Source organism: Macrotis lagotis, chromosome 5 (genome assembly GCF_037893015.1).
Source record: "Macrotis lagotis isolate mMagLag1 chromosome 5, bilby.v1.9.chrom.fasta, whole genome shotgun sequence".
NCBI classification, from domain to species: Eukaryota; Metazoa; Chordata; class Mammalia; order Peramelemorphia; family Peramelidae; genus Macrotis; species Macrotis lagotis.
The window spans coordinates 224237187-224263376 of NC_133662.1; the positions used below are offsets into that span (position 1 = coordinate 224237187).

At 36.3% G+C, this 26190-nt stretch overlaps 1 pseudogene; it reads right to left on the minus strand.

Moving 5' to 3' along the window:
• Positions 1-403: 403 nt before the first annotated feature.
• On the minus strand, positions 404-20972 carry LOC141489479 (serine/arginine-rich splicing factor 5-like; annotated as a pseudogene).
• Positions 20973-26190: the final 5218 nt, after the last annotated feature.

Below are 26190 nucleotides of genomic sequence, written 5' to 3' on the forward strand. Positions count from 1 at the left end.
TATCAAAGACATTTATATGACTAGGTTTAGCCACTTTTGGTGGTCCATATATACAAAGATTTCCACTCCCCTTCTCCTCCAAACCCCAACTCCCAGAAAAACACATACCAGGAATGTTAGAAAATTTGGTTTGCTCTGGTTTTTTGGTTTGTTTGAGGTTTGTTTTCAGTGTTATAAGGGATCCCAGGGCAAATTCTTTACACTTCAATTGCCACTGTCAATAGAGCTAAACCTAGATCTGTCCTTTGGCAATACATAGATGTCTGGAGATTGAGAGCTACTTGAAGACCCCCATTTCTGGTCCTTCTCAGATCAGATTTGATAAGGCTCCAACTTCTAGATTTTTAGCTATGAGAATGAGATGGGCTCCAGATCCACAAAAGCTCCTAGTGAGGAAACATGATTATCTTCTCAAATGATTGTATCTTTTGCTGCCTTCCATCAGTTTAATTTTTTTCCACTTATTTCTCTTCCAGAAAATTTTTCATTAGCATCTTCTAAGTCACTGTAAGAGGCAAACCCAACTACCCCTTAGCTTAGTTTGGAGTCATAAGCATATGCAAAAATTATGTTCCTAGCTTGCCTCATGAAATCTCTGAGTTTCTACCAGTTGACTCATAAAGATAAATTCTCAAGTATAAGACTATTTTCTATTTGTATAGACAGGGTCATTTCTCCTATTACTTCAAGAATGATAGCTACTAAAATGATTAGAGAATTGCCCTCTTCCTTGTCCATCCCCAGAAAGAGCTGTAACATGTTTGATTGTAACTCCTTCACTGCAGAGTTCCTTTCCATTAAGTTTATAAATAGCAACATCATCCTACCTTGGGTCTTCAACTTCAGCACTGATCCATAGCTTTTAAAGAACCTTTCTACATCTTTTTTTTTTCTTGCTGCTGAATTTAGCCTCTCTAAGATATTCTGTGTCAATCATGTCCCACTTTTAATTCTAATATAAATAGGTAGGTTTTACAGCATCAGATCCAACAGAGGTAGATATAGCAGAGTGGTCAGAAGTCCACAGATGTCATCCCACTGGAGGAATGGGCCAGATGGAGGGAAATAGAAGCATGGCTGGAAAGAGATATATGTTTGTATATGGGTCTACAAAATCAACTTTCTTTTTTTTGGAGGGGGGTTGCAAGGCAATGGGGTTAAGTGATTTTCCCAAGGTCACACAACTAGGTAATTTTTAAGTATCTGAGTCTATATTTGAACACAGGTCCTCCTGTCTCCAGGATCAGTGCTCTATCCATTGACACCTAGCTACCCCTAAAATCAATTTCAATTGTTTAGGGAAGAGTGGATAAACAGGGTAAATTGCAAATCAACTTAAATCTCTGACCAAAGTGATAAAACTACAGGGAGTATCTCTTTGTTTAGGAACAAATAAGGAGTGCCTTAACCTGGAATATAATCATGCTTATTGGAACTATACTAATTGGACTTGAGTGACTGGAAGTGTCTTGACAATGATCAGCTGCCCCTCACCATAGACTATAAGAATGAATTGTGCTCTCTCTTTTTCTTTCTCTTTCTCCTTCTGTAAGTTTGTGTAAGTTTGTGTCTGTATCTCTCTCTGACATACTCTCTCTCTGACATTCTCTCTCTCTCTCTCTCTCTCTCTCTCTCTCTCTCTCTCTCTCTCTCTCTCTCTCTCTCTCTCTCTCTCTCTCTGTCTCTGTCTGTCTGTCTCTCTTGCACCTCCCACCTTCCTTTGCTATTTCAGAAGATGGACTGCAAACTGAACTGGAATTAAGGGAAATCATTTAAAAAACTCCAAGTACAAAGGTGGGGTATATAAAAAAATAAAAACCTTCCCTTTCCCACATCCTCAGTCCCATCTCCCATGTTTTCGTACTGACCTTCATAAAATCACTCATTGCCCGAGGTCAATGGTCACCAATAGCAAATACCCCTAGAAACCCCAATTGCCTCCTTTCTACCCCTCCCCCATCTCTTGTTATGGATAATGAAAGGATGTGATAAATCTTACTTGAAAGGACACCAAGATTACTTCTACCAGGCTGTTTTATAACATAAGGCCTATGGACATTCTCTACATACATACATACATACACACACAATACATATACTTCTCTCCTCTTTACCACCTCCCTTTTCCCCTTACCCAACCCCCATCTCCACTACCCCTGTGAAAGCTGGCACCAATTGTGGTAAGTTTCTTATGGCCATCTCTGGGAAGTGGAGGGAAAGGTGCAGAAAAAGCAGCCCTATCTACAGCTCCCTTCTCACAAGAAGCATGTATCCAATTAAAGGATTTTAATTAAAATGCTTTCTGTAGCATCCTGTTTCTACTCACTGCTGTAAATTAAACTTGACATATTCTGATTTAACAGGTGGGTGAGATTATTCTGAAAGCTGCCAGATGGAGAGAACTAGAAGGAGGGTTAGAAGGAGATGGGTGAGTGTGTGTATGTGTGTGTTTGTGTGTGTGTGTTTGAGAGAGAGAGTGTGTGTGTGTGTGTGTGTGTGTGTGTGTAGGATTAACTTCCCATTGTTAAATTTCAAGTAAGGAAGGGGGGAAGAGAAGGAAAAAAGGAAAGGGAAAAAAGAGATGGAAGGAAAGAAAGGAAGGGAGGAAGGGAAGGAAGGAAGGAAGGAAGGAAGGAAGGAAGGAAGGAAGGAAGGAAGGAAGGAAGGAAGGAAGGAAGGAAGGAAGGAAGGAAGGAAGGAAGGAAGGAAGTAGGAGAAGGGATGGAAGGAGGGAAGGAAGGAGAGAGGGAGGAAGGGAGAGAAGGAAGGAAGGAAGGAAGGAAGGAAGGAAGGAAGGAAGGAAGGAAGGAAGGAAGGAAGGAAGGAAGCAAGGAAGGAAGGAAGGAAGGAAGGAGGGAGGGAGGGAGGGAAGGAGGGAAGGAGGGAAAGAGGGAAGGATGAAGAAGAGCAAACTCTTCAAGTACAATGATGTACAATGAAATTTCTTGAAAATGCAACCTAAAGGGACAGGTTAGGTGGTACAGTGGATAGAGCGCCGGCCCTGGAGTCAGGAAGACCTGAGTTCAAATATGACCTCAGACACCTAGCTGTGCAGCCTTGGGCAAGCCACTTAATACCATTGCCTTGCAAGAACCTTAAAAAAAGAAAAAGAAAAAACACAACCTGTGTCTATTCCTTTCTTTATTCCCTAAGCTAATTTTTATCTTCAAAAATTGCAAACAAAGACCCAGAAAGGTTCTATAATCTCCATAAGATTTTTCTCCCCCGAGAGCATTATAAAATTTCAGGGTTCCCTTAAAATGTCAGGGGAAGGGCAATAGTAGTACTACATTGGAGGTTATAGTTTGTAAGCCACATTTTAGTCATATGCCCAAATTCCAGATTACCCACAAGCGGACATTTGGATGGGAGGAAAGTCAATAGCCAGTTCCAAGTAATGAGTTACTTTCGATGGTCCATTATGTCCTAGGAGCTGAGAATGATTTGAGGGAAGCTATAATTCTGATAGATTGCAAGATATCACTCACATCAACTGAATTAATATGTCCATTATCTCCTCATTAATCCTTTCACCCTCAAATTGGTACAATCAACCACAGTCAAACACAATGTACTTTGATTCCAACATCATGAGGTCATTTTTGGTCCTCTTCCAGTAAGAATGAATAATTTTCCCATCTCCTTATCTCAGTTTCCCCCTACACTTAGAATGCCCTTTTCTCTCCTCCAAATTCTTCCACCACCCCTGCCCATAATGAACACTTTCTCCTCTGAATTCCAATAGTACTCAAAGTCAGCACTTATTTCACACCTACTTATGTATTATATTCTGAGTACTTTATACTATTATATTGAACTCATTTACTACTCATTTGTTACTCACTTTGCATATTTAGATGCCTTATTTCTCCAACTAGATTGAAAGCTTCTTGAGGATTGGGTCATATACATTTATATAATGACCCCATGATGCCAATCATAGCACCTTGCAAATAATAACATCATAGTAGAAGTCATTTACTAAACCAATTCACTGGTGAAGGATAAGATTAGGACTTCGGTGCTAACTCTGGAAGATACCATATCAATATTCCTGACTTCTATTGGCTATATTCTTTGTCTCCATACCTCTATGGGGGTATGCATATATTTATAGATAGATGGAGACTGAGATAGAGAGAGACAAAGAGACAAAAACAGATAGGAAGACATAGATAGACACATCCAGAGAAACAGGAGAGATAGAAGCAAAAGAGAGATGGAGATGGAGGGGGAGGGGAAGAAAGAGGGGAAGGGGAGGGGGAGGAGGAAGAGGAGGGAGTGAATGAGCCTAATAACAAGGAAAAGCATAAGAAAATCAGAGACCTGGAGAAGATCCAAAAATAAGCAACAAAATGATCAAGGGATTCCCGTATTAATTCTGACTATCAAAGATTAGTCCTTGTCAGCCCAGAAGAATCAAGGTTGAAAGGTAGTATGATCAAAGTCTATAAAATCATGAAGCTTATGCCTGGTATGAAGAATAATCAGGGCTTATATTTTAAAGAGTGCCTTAGAGATATACTTTACAGGAAGGACCTGGTTTGGAAACAGCACAATGTGGCAGAATAGAGTCAGAAGTGAGTTCAAATTCTAACTCCACCAGTTAATAAATTGTTAACCTCTGACTCAGTTTCTATAGCTGTAAATTGGAAATGATGATGCTTATAGTTTGAAGAATTGTTGGGGTAGGGGAGATAATGAAAAGGGGGAAGCAGTACAAATCTGCCCTCCCTACCCCATGAGCCTCCCTAAACTTTGAGGAAGAGCACCAAACTGAGTGAGGAGTGTCCTGCCTGAGTTCTGAGGTGGGAAAGAGAGAATAACATTTAGTCACCCTAACTTGATTGGGAGAGAAGTCCAGAAGTCCTTGGTTGAAGTAGATAAGTAAGGAGGGATGTTTTGGTATAAAGGAAAGGATTACTTAAAAAAGAACTCCAAATTGAATTAGGCACATGGACTATCTTACTGAAAGATCTACAACATTTCTGGGGTATGAGTCGATAGAAATGGAAGCCTGGATGGGGTCCCAGCAATGTTCATACAATAGGGAACAATAGTTGGGATTACAGCAAGGCAAGGCTGATACATTGAAGAAGGGTAAATTAATAGAGATTGATTTTTGCTGAAAGTGATGGAAGAAAGGTAGAGGTTAGGGAACAAATAATATTGAGGTCAATCCCCTCTCATCACCACCTCCACTGCATATGGAAAGGAGAATTGGAAAGAAGATGCAATGAGTGACCCATACAAATCAGAGCGATACCCTGAACAATGAATGCAAAGCCAAGGTGAGATACTTTGCATCAGGGAGACCAACTGGCCTAGAGTTGGTTTGGACTATGACTCCAATGTGTTTCTGGGCTTTTCCCTTTAGAAATAGAGGAGCAAAGAAGCAAAAGAAAAACTGAGAAACACAGACTCTCAATGGAATCCCTCGTTGATACAACAGGTCATAGAGATTATTAGAGATTATTATTGATTATTACTATAATTATAATAATAATTATTATTATCTCAATATTATACCAAGGCCTATCATTTCAGAGATTAGAGGATGACAATCATTTTTGAGTATGAAAGCTCAATGAAGAAACTTAACTGCTGATACTTTCTTCAACAGCATGGTCTTATATCTCATTATTCTTTAACATGTTCTCTACTATCAAACCAAATCAGCCCAATCGGTTTTCTACATATTCCTGTCTCAAGAAATGTTCTTAACTTGCTTGGTATCACTAGAATATCTGTGCTTCTCTTACCTCCCTCTGCCCAAACTTCTGCCTCTTAAAATGGTATCTGCCCTTCAAAGAATCATAAATGCTTTTCCTGATTTCCAGAATGGATGTGACCACCTCTAATGGTAAACAACATTTTGTTCCTATTTTATGGTAAATATCAAATTTGGCTTGTTATTAGCACTGACAAAGTTGTAAGACTCTTGAGGAATTATATCTTGCTAATCATATTTCCTCCAATTCCAAATATAAGGTTATTGTTCAGATGGCTTTCAGTCATGTCTGATTCTTCATGACCCTTTTGGGGGTTTTGTTGGCAAAGATACTAGAGTACTTTGACATTTCCTTATCCATTGTGAATGGATAAACAAAGCATCACATGAGATCCAAAAGGGGAGGATTTTTAAAAAAGCATCCTGGAGGAGGCATCAGTTGAGTGGGACTTTAAAACAGATAGAAATTTAAGAGATCAAGAAAAGGAAAGAACGCATTCCAAGCATAAGAAATAGCTTGAGCTAAGGCAAAGAAGAGAGAGAGAAGATCATGTACAGGGGAATAGTCCAATTTGGCCATATCATAATGTGAAATGGGAAAGGGAATATAATAGAGTATTAAGGATGGGAATGTTACAATATATGGCTGAAAAAGACAAGCTTCTCCAGATTTGGAGTTATAGAGCAATTTAAATTTCACTAGGTAAGCCATAGGGAGCCACCAGTAGTTTTGGTCCAAAGTACCATGATTAAATCTGTGTTAGAGAATACAACAACAATAGTTCATGTCAGGTTGAAGTTGAAAAGACAGTAAAGGTGGGACAGATTATAAGGTCCCTGCAATATTCCAGTGAATCATAAGAATCTATATTATTGAAGTGACAATTTTAACAACTCTTACAATATAAAATAAATCCACATAAATTTACATATATGTCACAAACAAAACTGCATAATGAGATAGTAAAAATAATCCCCATATAAAATAACTCTAGATAATATAAAATCTTGGGGGTATACCTGTCAAAACAATTCTAAAAAGTATGTAAACAAAATTATAAAAATCAGATTTAAATAATTGGAGGTGTTAATTGTTCAGGGGTAGGCAGAGTCAATATAATAATGGCAATTTTACCCCCAATAATTTATATATTCAATGTCATTGCGATTAAACTACCAAAGAAAAAATTTTAACTGTATTAGAAAAAATTACATAATTCATTTAGAAAACCAAAAAGTCAAGAATAATAAAAGATTTAATGTGAAAGATGTAAAGGAAAGTGGTTTAGTAATACCAGATCTTAAATTATAAGGCAGTAATTATTAAAACTATCTGGTACTGACTAAGAAATAGAAAGGTAGATGAATGGAATAGAGCAACATACAATATATAGCAGCAAATAAATATAAATATTAAAATAATATAAATATATTATGATAAATATAAAAACTTAAGATTTTGGACTAAGAATTCATTATTTGGTAAAAATTGTTGAGAAAATTGGAAAGCAATATGGCAAAAACTAGGCACAGACAAATATCTTATACCATTTACCAAGATAAAGTCAAAATGGAAATGTGACCTAGATATAAAGAGAGATTTTAGAGGATAATTAAAAGAACACAGAACATATTATGTATTACACTTATGGATAGGTGAATAATTTATGGATAAACAAGAGATGGAGGACTTCTTGGGATAGGCAGTTTTCAGATGAACAAATTAAAGCTGTCTATAATCATATGAAAAAATGCTCCAAATAATTATTGATTAGAAAAATGCAAATTAAAACAAATCGGAGATACTACCTCATACCTATCAAAGTAGCTAAAATGACAAAAAAAAATGAAAATGATCAACGTTGGAAAGGATGTGGGAAAATAAACTCTAATGCACTATTGGGGGAGTTGTGAACTGATCCAATTATTCTGGAGAGTAATTTAGAACTATGCCCAAAGGCTAATAAAATTGTGCCAACCTTCTGATCTAAAAATATTCCAAAGAGATCATAAAAAGAGGAAAAGATCAACATGTTCAAAAATATTTATAGCAGTTCTTTTTATAGGGAGAAACATTAGAAATTGAGGTGATGCCCCTTAATTGAGGAATGGCCGATTGGTATGATGAATGTTATGAAATACTATTGTTCTGTAAGAAATCATGAGGAGTGGAACTTCAAAAAAGTCTGGAAAGACTTGCATGAAACAATACAAAACCAGGAGAATATTGTGCACATAAAAACAATATTGTGAGGGGTGGCTAGGTTGTACAGTAGATAGAGTACCTGTCCTGGAGTCAGGAGGACTTGAGTGCAAATCCAGCCTCAGGCACTTAATAATTACCTAGCTGTGTGACTTTGGGCAAGCCCATTGCCTTGCCAAAAATGCCAAAAAAAAAAAAAAAAGAAAACCAAAAAAACCCATTGTGAGATGATCAACAGTGTTGAATGCAGCTTCTCTCAGCAAGTTCAAGAAAGGGAAATCCTGGGAGACTTACTATGGAAAATGCCATGCACAGCCAGAGTCTGAATGAAAAGTAAAGTATACTATGTTCACTTTTAAAACTTTGTTTTTCTTTCTTTCTCATGATTATTTTCCCTTAGTTCTAATTCTTCTTTTACAACATGATTAACATGGAAATATGTTAAACATGATTATACTTGTAAAACCTATATCAGATTGTTTCCTGCCATGGGATGGGGAAGGAAAAGAAGGGTGGTAGAAAAATGAGGACCTTAAAAGTGCAAAAAAGAAGAATGTTGAAAACTGCCTTTGCATGTAATTTGGAAAAACTAAAATAAAATGAAGGAAAAAAACTAAAAATACCAAGAGATAGAGAGCAAAGTTAGGAATAAAATTAATAATTTTGATTACATTAAATTTAAAAGGGGTTACACATATAAATGTAGCCAAGATCAGACAGAAATCAGAAAAATTTGGGAGAAAATATTGTAGTTAGTTCATCAGATTAAAGGTTTCATTTCTAAAGTATAAAAAGAACTTTCTCAAATCTTTAGGAATACAAGTCACTCTCTAGTTGACAAATAGTCAAAGGATATGAAGAAGCAATTTTCTGAACAAAAAAATCAAAGCAATTTATAGTCATATGAAACATACTCTAAATCATTATTGATTAGATAAATGTACATTAAAATAAGCCTGAGATATAAATTTATACTTAACAGATTGATTAAAATAATTGAAGGGGAAAGTGACACATAGTGGAGAGGATATGGAAAAATTGGGACACAAATTCATTGTTGGTAGAATTATGAATTGTTCCAACCATTGTGAGGGAACAATCTAGAATTATGCCCAAAGAGTTATTAAACTATCTATTCACTTTGACTCAGCAATACTTGGTTTTGGTCTGCTTCCAAAGACGATTAGGGAAAAAGGAATCTATGCTCTAAAAATTTTTATAACCTATATATTCTAAAATGCTTATAATCAGTTATCTGTCATGTCAAAGAACTAGAAATTGCAGGGATGCCCATCAATTGGGGAATGTCTGAACAAGTCATGTTTTATGATTGCTTATGATTGTATTACTTTGCCATCAGAAATGATGAGCTTTATGATTTTAGAAAACATGAAAAGATTTTCATGAAATAATGAAAAGTAAAATGAACAGAACCAAGAGAATATGCATGGAGTGACAGTAATATGATTATTTTAAGAATGACTTTGAGGGAGGAAGTTATTTTTACTATTACAAGTATGCAAATTAATTTTAAAGGACATGTGAAGAAAGAAATGCCATCTGAATCCAGAGAAAAAATTAATAAATAATGTATGGAACAATCTCATATATATATATATATTAAAACATATATGTATAAATGCCTATTTATGTTTAATGATAGCCATCTCTAGGGTGGGGAGGAGGAATAAAAAAGAAATTTATATAATAATTTTGTTGTGCATTTGAGAGGAATAGCAAGTTGTACAAAATAGCTTTACAATTTTGCATGCAATCATTTTTATTGTATTGTTATGGAAGTGTTTGTTTTATTTCATAAATTAAAAATAAGAAAATAAATGTTGCAAAGCTGGAGTGAATAATGCATGGTAATTGACTGAAAGGAGGGTGTAAGAAAGAAAAGGCTCCAAAATAATCATCATAAGATTATGAACATGGGAAACAGGTCACCACAGACTAAAACACAGAAGTCAGAAGTAGGATCAGAATTGGAGGGTGGAGAAAGGGAATAATAAATTTAGCTTTGTCTACATTGAGGTACAAGGGAAGTACATGAAAATGAAAACAAATGAATGAATGAATGAATGATAAGTATTACTAATGAATGGATAAATGAATAATCGAATGGGTGAAAAGACAAGCATTTGTTTACTATGGTCTACTATGTTTACCACAAAGCATTATAAAAATTCTAGGTTATATAAATAGAAATGGAAGACAATCCCTGTTCTCAAGGAATTCATCTTCTAATCAATGAAGACAAAACTTATAGGAAATTTCAATTGCAAGTCATATGGAAAAATTCAGTGGTGCTTAGGGTACAGAGGCATAACATATGGTAATGTCTCTATTTTTTGAGATTTCCCTATTGACAAAACCATACCTTTTTTTTAAGGTTTTGCAAGGCAAATGGGGTTAAGTGGCTGCCCAAGGCTACACAGCTAGGTAATTTTATTATTATTATTATTATTATTATTATTATTATTATTATTATGTGTCTGAGGCTGGATTTGAACCCACGTACTCCTGACTCCAAGGCCCGTGCTCTATGCACTGCGCCACCTAGACGCCCAGACAAAACCAAGTACTTTTTCATTGAGAAATTCTTTTCTAGAACTCTAGTAGCTAGGGCTTCTAAGAAGAGAAGAACTATAGCACCTCCAGAGGCAATTGAGAGAGGTCATATGTCCACATGGATTGCTTCCTTAGAATTGTATGGGCCAGGCTGGCTGTCAGGCTGTTGGTTTAGAGGGGAGAGCACTGCTATTACTGGGGTTCTTGGCCTTACCTGTTCATTATTTGCTGCTGGTTGTTAGATGATGGTGGTGATAGAGTGGATCCCTTTTCTGTAAAGGTTACTCCCTTCAATGATGGCTGTAGAGACTAGGCCGAAAGCAAAATGAGTAGAATGGTAGAGGGACTGTAATTTCCAAGGGTCTTGGGTTCTCTGTCCCAGGCTATCTTCAACAAAGTTTGAAAAGGTCAAGATGATTTGATTTACCTGGAATGTATTCCTTCCTATTTCTCCCTCGGGTGCCTTGCTTGTTCCACTGCAATTGATTGACGTTTGGTGGGAGAAGGGGGATGATGAGTCCCTTTTCCACAAGGTTTAGTCCATGTCTGAAGGGTGCAGAAGCCAATCCCTAGAATTCATCTTGAATTGTGAAGATTTTTTGGTTGACTCATGGCAACTACACAGATAATGGATAGTATGTTGGATCTGGAAGGGTAAAAGATGTGAATTCATCTTACTTCAATCCTGCATTATCTAGGTCACTCTGGACAAGTGTCTTAATATCATGTCTTTTCAAATATATCTCACAACTCTCTAAATAGGGGTGTGTGAGGCTCAAAATGAGATATAATGTATAAAGTATTTTGCAAAACTTAAGGGTCTTTATAAATGTTAGTTAGCTGCTCTTATAGAATTGAATTGGGATCATGGAATAACAGGGCTGCAAGGATTAATGAATAAAACCTTCTCATTTTATAGATGATAAAACTGAGATCTAAAGAGATGAAATTTACTTTTACTTCCCAAGATCACATTGTTGTCGTTGTTGATGTTGATAACGGTTATGGTGATGATCCTTCATTTTTGAAGAAGACCAATGTCTCAACTTAAGAGACAGATTTAAGTGAGGCAAAGGTGAACACAGTCGTCCACCTCATTCTTTCTTCCAGAGTCATAGAAACCCATTGGCAATTCAAAAATCAAGATGATGGGGGATGACCCAGGATACAGTAAATGATCTTGGCATCTTTGATGTCTAATACAATTCTAAGTGCTCCAAATTGACTGCTTGTGCTGCATGCCTGGTCATCGAAACAAATTGTTCTCGTCTGACCATTCTGCAGGGAAAAGACTACTTGATGTTATCACCTTAATTCGCCAATGTGTTTGAAGTCTATTGGCTACTCTCAACCTCTAGTTTAGCCTGTCTGTCAATATGTCAAGGCTGCCTCATGTTATATCTTCTAGGAGCCATAGATGAGAGGTGGGTGACATGCTCAAATACCAAAGGTGGTGGCACAGTCCTAAGAAGGACTCAGAAGGTCCTCTTATCAGAGGTGCTAGTACGGGAATATTCCATACACTGCCCTCCCAAAGTCACATAACTAACAGGTAATAGAACCAGATTGTGAATCCAGGATACTTGACTCCTAGTATGCTTCCCTTTCTATTTAACTATGACATCTCTCAACCAAAATTAATTGACTGAACCTCAGTTCTTAAGGCAGGGGCTCTGTCATTTATTGCTAGATCTCCCTGAAGATGACTAATCACATTCCAGTACATCTAATTGTCAAAGTTGTCTTCCTTGTGTAGATCTAATCTAGAGTTCCAAACAAAAGACTCCAAATTCAGGGGACCTGGATTCAAATCCTTTCTTGGTAATTACTGTCTTGGGAAATAACAATGTGTAGTAAAGACCAGGTAAAGAATTATGGAACACTATTGTTCTATTACAAACCAGGAGGGATGGGAATTCAGAGAAGCCTGGAAAGACTTGTGTGAACTGATGCTGAAAGAGATGAGTAAAACCAAAAGAACATTGTACACTGTAACAGCAACATGGGGATGATGATCAACCTTAATAGACTTGATCATTTCATCAGTGCAATAATCAGGGAAAATTTTAAGGTATCTGCAATGGAGAATACCATCTGTATCCAAAGAGAAAATTGTGGAGTTTAAACAAAGAGCTAAAACTATTACATTCAATTTTTTTTAAAGTTGTCTTATGTACTGTGTAATTTTCTATCTCTAATATTTTATTTTTCCCTCAAGGAAAAGATTTTTCTCTCAACACATTCAATTTTGATCAATGTATAGCTTGGAAACAATGTAAAGATTATCAGACTGCCTTCTGTGAGGGGGTGGGGGAGAAGGGAGTTTAGGGGAAAATTATAAAATTAAAAAATGATAGATAGAAACTACTATTGTATATGAAAACAAATGAAATATTTACATGTAAGGAAAAAAAGACCAAGTAATGACTTGGTAAATCATTAACCTCCCTAGATCACCAGGTGGAGCCATAGTGCATACCTGGAGTTAGGAAGACCTAAGTTCAAATTTAACCTTAACCTCTTTCTAGCTATAAGACCCTGGCCAAGTCATTTAACCTGTCTTCCTCCATTTCCTCAACTTCAAAATAAGGACAATAGTACCTTTCATGGTTGTTATGCATATTAAATAAGAAAATATGTGTACAGTGTTTTGCAAACTTTAAAAGTTAACTTACAGTATTATCATTATAATGATTAATTTCTCTTAGGCTATGTATAAACTCATGGAAGTTCCAGAAACTGTGATTTTTTTATATTTCTTGAGAACTTCAAGTGCAAAACACTTTAAAAATATTTCATTTTATCTTGCCCTGAGAAGTAGATACTATTATTACCCCTACATTATATATGAGGAAATTGAGGCAGATAGATGAAATCATTTGTCCAGGTTCATATAACTAGTAAGTATATGAGGTGGGATTTGAACTCAGGTTTTTCTGACTCCAAGTTCCAGATTCTTTCTTATTCCCTGGACAAAGTTCTGCATCTCTCTGGCCCTCATCTTCTCCAACTATAAAATGAAAGATTTGAACTTGATGAAAGGTTCTTTAACCATGGTATACATATGTGTGTGTGTGTGTGTGTGTGTGTTGGCAATCAGGGGAAACTTATGGACATCTTATCAGAATAATGTATACAATAAAATACAGAGGAATACAAAGAAAAGCAATTATATTGAAATATAGTTATCAAAAATTTTTATTTCATAAAACTAAGATTAAAAAAACCCTAGACAAGATGGACTCCTAGGTGCCTTCAACCTCTAAGATCCCTTCTACCTCTAAAGTTATGACTCTGGAATAGCAAATACACAATACAAATAGATTGGATGAAAGGTGATTTTAGAGGCAAAGATGGCACTGGGAAAAGTCTTCTGCTGAAACCGGAGCTTGAGATGAGTTTTACAGGAAGCCTTCCATGTAGTAAATAATAAAAGCTTTTGTTGATTGATCAAATGATATAACCAAAGAAAATTCCAGAAATGATATCTTGATAGTAGCAGAAATAAATGCAATTGAAAGATATTTAGTAATTGATGGTATATCTATGTGATAGATATACTACAAGATTCATAGACCAGAGCAGAAAGGGAAGTTGGAATTAAGCTTATAGTCCTACTCTGACACTTACTAGCTGTGTAACCATTCTTCATCTGTGAAATGTTAGAGAATGCTTGTGCAGTCAGTGCAAAGGATGGTTGTAAGGCAAGTGCTTTGTCAGCATGCATGTAAATGGGAGCTGTTGTTATGGTTTTTATATAAAGTGAAGAAAAATTTCCATAAATTATAGGCAAGGACACTCTTGGCCTTCCCAACTGGCCCCAGAATGGCTCTTGGGAAACTCTTAGTGGAGAGCACTGGCAGTGGGATCTGGCAGGGGGTAGTTTCAATGGAATCCCTAGAGTGAGCTTTTATAGATAAATCAGAAGCTACTTATAAAAGAAAGTTGTAAATAAATTGTAAATAAATGAACTAATTAATTAACAAATTAATTCAAGTCAAGAAGCAAACCCCAAAATTGGATTCTACTCTGAATGTGCTCATGGTAGAATGCTGTGCAGCTTAGAACTGAAATCATTTACATTCCCAGATCCCTCCAGACCCATCTGTAGTGTTATATAACCATGAGTCATCCCATGCAGAAAATGATTGTAATATCTGGGATGGAAAACTTGTTAAAAAAAAGAATATAGACAGAATTCAGGTCACGTGGTTAGGAGAGAGTTGTAGCTTCTCAAAATTTTTCAGACCTATTTTGGGCAACCAGATGTATGTGGCATGGGAATTTTTAGGGGATTTACAAGAATTGTTCAGTTAAATGAGTTTGAGATTTGAGAAAGAGATGATGACTAGTGGTATGTCATTTAGCTCTGTTTGCTTAAATTTGCTCACCTGTAAAATGAGAAGTAGAAGAAATGACAAATCAGTCTACTATAATCCCAAATGGGATCATGAAGATTCAGAAATAACAGCACATTCATTTTGGAGGACATTTTTTTCTGAATCAAACTTATTTTAAAGCATATTATTTTGATGACAGTCCAAATAGATTGTGCTCAATCATCATATTATTCTTAAATTATACCCTGAGTGTCAGTAGGAGTTGGAACCCTATTACATTTGGGGAAATAGATAAGAGATACATCTAACTGTACTTTTGGAGGTTCCCACCATCAATTTTGGGGTGGGGGAGTGAATCACAGAGATAAACTGGTGATTTGAGGTCTCACCCCAGAAATGGACTGGGTCCATGAGGGTTCAGGGGATAGGGGCAAAAGAAGGGAGAATCATTCATGTGAACATAAATTGATAAATATACAATTTATAAAATATAATTGTAAAGTAATTTAGGAGAATACTGAATAACGGTGGAGAAGGGGAAGCTTGTTGTAAGAGGTAGCACCTAAAGTAAGCCTGAAAGAGAAATGGAAATAAGAAGTTGAAGTGAGAAGAGAAAACATTCCAGACATGGGAAACAGCTGTGTACAAAGACACAGGAGTGGAAGTGGAAAGTAATGTCACAAAAGGGAAATGGGAAGGTTCATTTGACTGGACTTGAAAGGGTATGAGCAAGAATAGTATGGAATCTATCTAGAGAAAAATATTGCAAAGAGTTTTAAAAGCCAAATAAAAAAGTTCATACATACCTTAACAAAGAAACGACAAGAAAACACTGAAGATTAAGGAGCAGGGGAATGACCTATGATCACTCCTGTACTTTAAGAATATCAATTTGGTACTTTTATAGAAGTTTAATTGGAAAGAAGAGAGATTGAAAATGGGGAGATCTATGAGGAAAGGATCATAATAGTCTAACTGAGAAGCAATGAGAGCTTGAACTAGTTTGAGTGGAGAAATCTGAGAGAAGTTGTAGGGGTAGACCCAACACAATTTGCAAATTGCAAATTTGTGAGGGAGAATAAAAAAATCTGGGCTAAACACATGGTTGTAAACCTGGAATCACAGATGCTCTTAACAGAAGTAGAGAAATTAGGAGAAGGAGTACGTTTAGGGGAAAAGAGAACAATTTCCAATTTAGATAGATGAGTTTGAGTTCTGTATGAATCAAGATGGAGATTTCCAGCAAGCAGTTGGAGATGTGAGACTGAAATACAGGAGAGGGGCAAGGTTATGTAGATTTTGCAGTCAAAGGAAAAGAACTGATAAGATCACAAAGAAAGTATAGAGAGAAAAGAAAAAAAAAAGAGAAGGGACCAGGACAAAGCCCTAAATTATACCCATGCCCTGAGTATAAAGCGTTGCCTATGATAAGAAGGCATGGATGGGCAATGATATTTACTGTCCCATAGAAACTAGGCTCTATGTTAAGCATTGAGAATGTAGAAGAAAATGTGAAATTAATCCCTGTGTGCATCAGTGGAATAACAGAATTGTGGAAATATTAATAAATAAGTGCATTAGAGAAGTAAAATACCACATTCAAACTAAAATAGGATTTGCTAGAGTTTGATTTATTTTTAAAGGATCCAAATTATTTTGTTTCCAGAAGTCATTCATCTCCCATCCCCCAAAATTGTTGCCTGTAACTTCTTGTAGAAATCACACTGCTCAGATATAAAATAAATCCTCATAAATCTGTGACATTTCTATATACGACTAGAAAGATACAGCAGGAAGACCTAGAAAGAGAAATCCCATTCAAAGTAATCTTAGACAATATAAAATATCTGGGAGTCTACCTGCCAAGGCAGACTCAAAAATTTTTTGAAAACAATTACAAAACACTTCTCACACAAATAAAATCAGATTTAAATAACTGGACAAACATCAACTGCTCATGGATAGGCCAAGCTAATATAATAAAAATGACAATTCTACCAAAATTAAATTAACTTTTTTAGTGCCCTACCAATCAAAATTCCAAAAAATTACTTTGAGTTAGAAAAAGTTGTAAGTAAATTTATATGGATAAATAAAAAGTCAAGAATTTCCAGGGATTTAATGAAAAAAAGTGCAAAGGAAGGTGGCTTAGCCCTACCTGATCTAAAATTATATTATAAAGCATCAGTCATCAAAACTGTTTGGTATTGGCTAAGAAATAGAGTGGTGGACCAGTGGAATAGACTAGGTGTAAAAGCAGGAGATGATTATAGTAAGCTGCTGTTTGCTAAACCCAAAGAGTCTAGCTATTGGGATAAAAACTCTCTCTTTGATAAAAACTGCTGGGAAAATTGGAAGTTAGTATGGAAGAAACTTAGATTAGACCAACACCTCACACCCTTTACCAAGAGAAGATCCAAATGGTTACAGGACATAGACATTAAAAAAAAAAAACAATACTATAAGCAAATTAGAAGATCAAGGACTAGTCTACCTGTCAGATCTATGGAAAGGGGAGCAGTTTATGATAAAGGAAGAGATGGAGAACATCACTAAAAAGAAACTAGATGACTTCGATTACATTAAATTAAAAAAGCTTTTGCACAGACAAAACTCACTGTAACCAAGATCAAAAGAAATGTAGTAAACTGGGAAACAAGCTTTACAACTAATGTTTCTGACAAAGGACTCATTTCTACAATACACAGAGAATTGAGTCATATTTTTTTTAAAAAGCCATTCCCCAAATTGACAAATGGTCAAAGGATATGCAAAGGTAATTTACAGATGAGGAGATCAAAGCAATCCATAGTCATATAAAAAAACTGTTGGGAAAATTGTAAGTTAGTATGGGAGAAACTTAGATTAGACCAACACTTCACATCCCATACCAACATAAGATCCAAATAGATACAGGATTTAGACATAAAAAATACTATAAGAAAACTAGAAGATCAAGGAGTAGTTTACCTGTCAGTTCTATGAAAAGGGGAACAGTTTATGACTAAGGAAGAGATGGAGAACATCACTAAAAACAAACTAGATGATTTTGATTAAATTAAATTAAAAAGTTTTTGCACAGACAAAACCACTGTAACCAAGATCAAAAGAAATGTAGTAAATTGGGAAACAATTTTTATAACTAGTATTTCTTTCAAAGGACTCATTTCTAAAATATAAAGAGAACTGAGACAAATTTTCAAAATCAAAAAGCCATTCCCAATTGACAAATGGTCAAAGGATATGCAAAGGCAATTTACAGATGAGATCAAAGCAATCCATAGTCATATGAAAAAATTGCTCCAAATCATTACTTATTAGAGAAATGCTAATTAAAGCATCTCTGAGGTAGCACCTCACACCTCTCAGACTGATCAACATGACCAGAAAGGACAATGATCAATGTCAGAAGGAATGTGGGAAATCTGGGACACTAATACATTGTTGGTGGAGTTATGAACTCATCCAACCTTTCTGGAGAGCAATTTGGAATTATGCCCAAAGGACAACAAAAATGTGCATATCCTTTGATCCAGCAATACCACTACTGGGTCTATACCCTGAAGAGATTATGAAAAAGGGTAAAAACATCACTTGTACCAAAAATATTTATAGCAGCCCTGTTTGTGGTGGCAAAGAATTGGAAATTAAGTAAATGTCCTTCAATTGGGGAATGGCTTAGCAAACTGTGGTATATGTATGTCATGGAACACTATTGTTCTATTAGAAACCAGGAGGGATGGTAATTCAGGGAAGCCTGGAGGGATTTGCATAAACTGATGCTGAGTGAGATGAGCAGAAGCAGAAGAACATTGTATACCCTAACAGCAATATGAGGGTGATGATCAACCTTGATGGACTTGCTCATTCCATCAGTGCAACATTCAGGGGTAATTTGGGGTTATCTGTGATGGACAATACCATCTTTATCCAGAGAAAGAATCATGGAGTTTGAACAAAGACCAAAGACTATTTATTACCTTTAATTTAGAAAAAAGAAACCATTATCTTATTATGTAATTCTGTTATCTTTTATATTTTATTTTCCTTACTTAAGGATATGATTTCTCTCTTATCACATTCAACTTAGTTCAATGTATACCATGGAAAAAATGTAAAGACTAACACACTGCCTTCTGTGGGGGGGGGGGGGGGGGGGAGAGAAGGAAGATTAGGGGAAAAATTGTAAAATTCAAAATAAAATCTTTAAAAAAATTTAAAAAGTAATCACTGCTCAAAGAGTATGATTCTGAAAGATTTTTTTAAGTTCTATTCTATGCTCACTTACTTTAGCTATGAATTTGATATTTTAACCAAGCTCTGAAGTTCAATGAGTCAATCACTGACATAGGATGTAGTCATGATTACAGGAAGAGAGGAGAATTGGGATCTTTCCTCTTCCAAAGTCCCTGAGCCAGGGAACACCATAGTCTTATATCCACATTGGGGAAAAGACAATTTACTAGGTTGGGACCCTACTTAGACTTTATGGACTGTCTCCTTGAACAACATTCCCACCCTTTGAATGGGGAGAATCAGTGCTCTCTTGGCAGAACTTCTATTTCCTGTGTCAAAGTAAATAGACTCATGGAAATGGCTCAGGAGACTACTTGGTTATCCAATAGCTCTTAGGAGACACAATTTTGATAAGTGAAGTGTAAAAGAATCAGAAACAGATGCATTAAATTTCCCACAAAATATCTTGGGTTTCAAAATTAACCAAGAAAAGAAAGAAGTTTTAAAAAGGGATAAAGGAAATTGTGTTTGGGAGTTGGCTGGGCCTCAGAGCCTTGATGGTGAATTTGGATTGATCAGCCTAACACCTAACATTGACAGGTTCACTCATATCCTATAGCATCCTTCCCATGAAGTTTAGTGAAGCTGGAACATAAATTCCAAAAATCAAATAGAGAAGGGGCAAGATGAGACCAAACATGGATGTTTGTATGGACAATACACCTGGAAGACAAACCTGGGAGGGAAAAATCAAGTCAACATTTGTATTTTTAGCTTTTGCCACAAATATCTGTGTTATTTTTTGAATCTGTCCATTTTTCATTGTGGATGCTTTGGTACTTTGTTCAGTTGTTTCTGTTGTGTCTGACTCTTTGTGACCCCATTTTGGGTTTTCTTGGCAAAAGTACTAGAGTGGTTTGCCATTTCCTTTTCCAGTTCATTTTACAGATGAGGAAACTTAGGCAAATTGTACTTAGGTGACTTGTCCAGGGTCATAAAATCAGGAATTATCTGAGGCCAAGTTTGAACTCAGGAAAATGTTTTCCTGACTCCAGATCCTGAGCTCTATCTCCTGCACCTCCAAGTTGCCCTTTGGCATTACATTGGCATAACTTAGAGGAATGGATTTGGAGTTGGAGACAAAGGTTTTGAATCCTCTCTCTGATACTTGCTCTCAGCATATCCTTGAGCAAACCTTCCCTTACTTCAATCTCCTCATCTGCAAAATACAAAGACTGGACTAAATTATTACCAAGTTTTAAGTGGCATGAACTTTTATATATCTTTGAGACAGGCCTCTAAGGCAGAGAGAAATGTTCAGATTCTGGCTATGTTGTCCCTAAAAGATGCATTTTGGAGAAGGCAGTGCTGTCTTCACGCGAATCTGTAAAAGACTTGAAGTTCCCCACAGAAAGAGGGCTCTGAGACAGGCATTTTAATTGAACCATCCAGGGGAGAAGATGGTAGAATCACATAGAGTGGGAGAGAGGATCATTGAGAACATAAACATACAAGAAGCAGCCATTAAATCTGAAGGATCTATAGGACCTGAGTGTTGCCAGTATAATATCTGATGAATTCTTTCCCTTTTCCCTTTTTCTACAGGAAAAAAGTTTAAATCCATAATTTTCTATTTCTTAAAATTGATTAGTTGCATTTCAATTGGTATTCAAGAAAGACAATTTAACATAAAGAATCAATTCTAATTGGTTTCATAAAGGCAGTCTGGAAAATGTAGAGACATGATCAGCTCAGCTGATGCAACCTCTCCCTGCAAAGGATGCTCAGGGACTGGTTTCCGGCCTTCCAGGAGAATGGTGATGATGTATACAGGAACTATGAAGCACGCACAGACATCCTGCAACTGGTTCCAGTTATCCAACTCCATGGTCAGGTCATCTTCAAACTATCTTTTCACTTCATTTGGTAATTCCTTTACTCATATGTTTAATGAAAGATTATGACTTAAAGGAAAAAAAATATTTCCCCCCTCAGACTGTAGGGTCCCTAAGAAAAGGCCCTCAGTCCCTGACCTTTTCATTTATTCCTTTCCATTTTTAGATGAGGGAAGTGGAGTTTCCAACCTTAGGAATTTCAAAGGTAAAGAGAATAAGATACAGGAATCTGGGATTTGGGATGCAGCCTGGATCTGACAGCCAGATGCCCTGAGGATTAAGGAGCCACCTTCAAGAGTGACCTTTGAGACCTCAGTCCAGTAGAAGGACCCAGCTGGCATACATGCAGCATCTGGATGGCATTTCAGTGATATACTATGCTGGAAATGATCTAAATTTTAAACTAAGACAAAGATAGCATAGGAAAGAGAATACAGTGGAAGTATGAGAAAATGTTTGTATGTTTATTCTTTCTATATGTTTTTTAAAAGTAATCTCCCTTTATGGAAGTTAACAGCTTTTCAATGATTGATGATGAGAGAACACAGCCATTATAGGCTTGGACTGATGGCAGTAGAGAAGAGAGTCCCTACTCCCTCTCCTTAAGCTCCCTTAAAGGTCTGATCTTGAGAGAATTAGGGCAGAGAATACATGCTAAACTTATGAGCTCTGTTTTTTTTTTCCTCATTTGCAAACAGGAGAAGTTTAATTGAAATGAACAATATTTTAGGAGAGACAGAGACAGAGACAGAAATAGATAGACAACAGACAGACAAACAGAAACAGAGACGGATAGAGGCAGAGATAGAGACAGTGACAGAGAGAGAGATAGAGACAGAGACAGAGAAAAACAGAGAGAGACAAACAGAAAGAGAGAGAGACAGAGAGAGAAAGAAAAAGAGAGAGAGAGAGAGAGAGAGAGAGAGAGAGAGAGAGAGAGAGAGAGAGAGAGAGAGAGAGATGGAGAGAGATTAACTAGGGACATAAAAGACCTAAATTTTAGCTTTGGTACAAAAGTGCCAACTTTTTGTCTGCTTGAGAGTGGAGCCAAATTGAGAGAAAATCATAGGTTTTGATGATTAATAATTTATGATAAATTTCCCAAAAGGCAAAACTAAATAAAATCTGAATTTTTTTCCTTTCTCCTAGACTGAAAAAAATAATCAAAGTCTCATTTTATTTTATTAGTGCCTAAACAAAAGCATAATTTTTAAGCCAAGTTCCCTCATCCATTTTTTTCCCCTATTGTGGACAAGGAAAGCTTTCTAACAGAGGTGGACTTTGGGTGATGACCAGGAAATAGAAATTGCCTTGGTGAAAAAGAGGAAAAGTATGACTGGTTCTGACTGGTTACACCCACATTCCAAAGGTAGGGGTCAGAAAAGGAAGTAGCCCTTTAGTCTCTACTCCCCAAACTCCCAGGTAAGCACAAAGTTTACACTTGAAAGAATGCACTCACATTCTTAAGAGCCTCTTTAATCATTGCTATCATTATATACACATTTATATGTATTTATTTATAAGAATGGGATAGCTACGTTCAGTGGATGGAGTATCTGATCTGGAGTCTGGAAGACTCATCTTTCTGAGTTCAAATGTGACTTTAGACACTTAATAGCCATGTGACCTTGGTCAAGTTACCTTACACTATTAGCCTCAGTTTCCTCATCTATTAAAATGAGTTGGAAGAGAAATTGGCAAACCACTCTAGTATTTTTTCCAAGAAAACTCCAAATGAGATCACGAAGATTCAACTATGAATGAAACAACTGAACAACTTACAAAGATGCATTGGGAATCCCAAAGTCAGAAACTCAAGAGGATTCTCAACAGTTAACAGTGGAAGTAATACTAAAGAAGGCTACCTTACAATGTACAAACCAATACTGTTGATTGAGATAGAGAGATCACATTGACTTCTAACTTTCTCCATAAGCCTTATGACTATTTCTATTCTAGTGAAGCAAATTAAAGACAAAGAAGGCCAGGCTGCAAGAGGTGAAGTCATTTGTCTTTTCTCCCTAGATGAGATTGGAATTAGTTTCTCAGATTCTGTAACCTAGGATGTATTGCCTAGACAACTTTTCTCCCTGCACAAACACTGATGATAATGGCTTTTTTTATAACACTAGGCAATGACAAACCACTTTAAATCTATTGGTCTATTTAATATCTATAATATTGTCATTTACATGTCCCAACAAGAGGTGGAAAATGCTTTATATACATTATCTTCTTTGGTATAATGAAAAAAAAGTTAGGGAATTCTAGCTTTTTCACTTCCAGACTGTGGATACAAATTTAAGCAAGAGTATAGATGCTTAATTATATTTTAATAAAGAGCAAAGGATAGTGGATACAGCATGAGATGTGGAGAACAGAAGACCTCAGTTTTAATTTTTCTTTTGATGTTATGATAGGACTATTCTTTACCAATGAATAGAACTGCACATTTCTCCCCTTCTTTGACAAGGATTAGTTTTCCCTAAAAGAGATGAAGCTAGCGCCGGGTGTGTTGCTTCCCTTGCTAGGAGTAGCAGTAATAGCAGTAGTGGCATCAGCAACAGTAGTAAGAGAAGGAAGAGGAGCAATCAGAGTAGTAGCAGCCACAGCAGTGTTAGTACAAGGAGAAGGAAGGTAGTAATAGTAGGAGTGGTGATAGTAATAGTAGTAGTAGTAGTGGTAGTGGTAGTAGTAGTGGTAGTGGTAGTGGCAGTGGTAGTGGTAGTGGTAGTGGTAGTGGTAATGGTAGTGATAATGGTAGTGGTAGTGGTAGTAGTAGTGGTAGTAGTGTTGTAGTGGTAGTACTAGTAACAGTAGTAGTAGTAGTAGTAGCAGCAGCAGCAGCAGCAAAAGCAGTAAGAGAAGGAAAAGGAGCAGCCGCAATAGAGGTAGGAAGAGCAGCAGCAGCAGCAGGAGAAGATTAATAGTAGTCATAATAGCAGCAGCACTAGTAAGAGGAGCAGTAGCAGCACAGCAGCATTAGTAAAAGAAGAAGAGTAGTAGAAGTAGCTGCAAAGATAACAATAACCAGTAGTCATGATAGCAGTTATAATAAAGATAATAACCTGTATAGAGTAGCTACAAAGTACCTGGACATTGTATTATGTGCTTTATGAATATTATCTCCCCATAACACAATACATATTATTACCGCATAACAATCCTGGGAGGCAAGTGCTTTCATTATCACTATTTTACAGATGAGAAAACTGAGGTTGTTAGGAGTTGAGTGACTTGCCCAGAGTCACATAAGCAGTTAGCATCTAAAGCTGGATGTGAAGTCTTATCTTCTTGATTTTTGGCCCAACATTCTAGCTACTGCAACAGAGTTTGCCACAGTTTCTTGGCTGTCTAAGGACAGAAAAAGTTCCACCCACAAGGAGACGGGTCTTCTCAGACTTGGTAGTGTCCGAAATCACATGATTCACTATATACCCATTCTTGCTAATGGGATCTGTTTCCTTAAGCAGCAAGGGAGTCTACCAAATCTGAATCTTGGGACCACAACTGTAGGACCTCATTGCAGACCGTTACAGTGTTAGTAGAAAATAAACCTCTTTTTAATAAATACTCAATGACTTACAAATGTCTCATTTCATCCCGAAATCAAATCTGAACTAACAGGTTGCTGCCAATAGGCCCTCCCATAATGGGCAATTATTAGTCTTGTAATATTGTTTTATTTTTGTTATTATTTTACAGATGAAACAGATTCAGAAAAATGAATGAAAAGTCTTAGGATGTGTCAAACCTTTTAAATTATGGAAATATAAATATAACAACAAAAGTCTATTCCCTCAAGCAATTTAAATTCTAATGAGTAGATGAGGTAAACAAAAGAGTTTCATCATGGTGTAGTTGGCAAGGTCTGATGGTCTGAAGGGAGATGCAAGACCTGGCTTCAGATAGAATAAAATGACTTACCAAAAGTTACATCATTAATAAAGATAGAGTCAGAATCTGATTTCAGGTCCACAGGGCATTGCCAGTATAAGTTTATCTCTGTCTTTTCCCATCACACCCTGAACTCTTTTGTGGGGTTCCCTATTGGTCTATCAAAATATCTTTGTCTTTGTGTCATTGATCCTGTTAAAAAAGATGCAAGCCAACTCCTCCAAGAGAACAAAGTGGTATGTATGTTTGGGTTTTTTTCTTGTTTTTGTTCTTAAGGTAAATCTCCCTTGGAAGCAATTCAGTTGGAATATGACCAAGTAATTTGTTCTCATTGTGTGATGACAAACTTTGCTACTATTCAGGTATTAAAGAAACTGATATTCTCTGTTGAACCACATAGTTGTCCTGTAATTTCAATAGATGCCATCAGTCTACATACAAGAGCAACCTCCTTGTTTCTGTCTTTCTCAATCTCCATAGCTCTCTTTGTTCAGGCTTGGATTTGATTCTCTGCATCTTAGGTAAATGTCTTTTTTTCTGCTTCCCTCTAATGTCTCCCTTCAGCTGATTTTCATCAGAAAAAAATCATTTGGCAGAAGAAAGACTACTAAACCAGAAGACAGAAGCACTGGTTTCTATTGTGTTACTTTCCCTTGTTGGAGAGCTGAGATGTGGAATGTCGCATACAATGGCAGACAAGATTTCTGTAACTGTTGTTTTTAATTTAATGATTTTTCTTGTTTACAAGAGAAGGCTCCCTTGACTGAGGGCAGGATTATGGAGCATTTATGAAAATGAACATTTGGTAAAGACCAAAAGTATCAATAAAGCATTCTTTAAAAGAATTGCATTTTAGATCTTCAATAAGTCACATAACCTATCAAAACCCTAGTTTCCTCATCTGAAAAATGGAGATAACACCTATCCTGTCAACTTCAAATAGTCCCTGGAAGGACTAAATAAAATAATAAATACAAATGGGTTCAGAAAATCCCAAGAAAATGTACCAATATTTTTTTCTTTCTTTCTTTTTGGATTAAAGCACTATTTATTAAAAAAACAAATCTCTCTTTTGTAGATTCTTCTCCAAAATACCATTCCTATAGCAGTTCCTCAAAGAAAAGTTTTATTTTTTTAAATAATCTTTGGTTCTGAGGTAACTTGATTTTGTTCTGTATGGAAAGTAGGACTCTTCATCCTTTTTTGTTTAAAAAGAATTCAATTAGGAATCATCTATTTTTCTCCTGCCCAGAGATGTGATAGAGCCAGCTACACCTCCACAATTGACAAAAACTACAAATGATGGCTTGATTT